This window comes from Sinocyclocheilus rhinocerous, unplaced genomic scaffold (genome assembly GCF_001515625.1).
Source record: "Sinocyclocheilus rhinocerous isolate Xijiao unplaced genomic scaffold, SAMN03320098_v1.1 scaffold2670, whole genome shotgun sequence".
Classification (NCBI taxonomy): domain Eukaryota; kingdom Metazoa; phylum Chordata; class Actinopteri; order Cypriniformes; family Cyprinidae; genus Sinocyclocheilus; species Sinocyclocheilus rhinocerous.
In genome coordinates this window covers 71727-72541 of record NW_015647012.1, presented here as the reverse complement: position 1 = coordinate 72541, position 815 = coordinate 71727, and positions in this window count along the sequence as shown.

The following is an 815-nucleotide window of genomic DNA, read 5'->3' as shown; positions in this document are numbered from 1 at the left end:
GATTTGAGACTTTAGTCTTTGCAACTTTACAGATCTTCTTTATGCACCAAGAGCTTGTAACACTCCAAAGAGAAAGGAAAAATTGAAATCGCATCATATGACCCCTTTAAGGAGAGTTATCAATATATTGCACGTAATTTCGAGAGTTTTAATGCATTCTTTTCTTAACTGCTTTAAGGATTTAAATAAATCCACTTAGGAAGATAACAGAAGTATGTCTTGTGTTTCCCTTACGAAAAATAAGTTTTTTAAAGTGTGCTATTAGTATATTTCTTATAAAAATAGGAAAGTATACATTTTATGTACTTCTCAGAAATGTGCTTTATGTACTTCTCTGAAATATACTTAAAATGACATTTAAGTATATTTGACATACTTAGAAAAAGTCTAAATATATTTGATCTATACTTGTGTTCTGGGAATTCATGTTTTCATTGTTATACGGTAGGGGGCGCTATTACACATCTTCTGTACAGAATTTCCTAAACACAAGCGAAGAAGAAACCGAAACAACAATGTAATGTAACACGATCAGACATAAAACAGCATCAAAACTGTGTAACACCTTATGGAATAAAATGTCGACCCATGAAGAGGTAATGACTGTCAAGCTTTGGGGTGTTGATCGACTCCATCTATGTTTTGATTATCATTCTGAATCCAATTCATAGTCTTTTTTTCAGCGTTTTGTCCAAAATTGTTTAGTTATTTATTTATGAAACTTACCCACATTCAAGTGTTAACAAAAAAGAATGCACGAAGCTCGAATAAAATGTTTTTGTTTACAAGCAGATACCCTGTTCTTTCTTTTGATG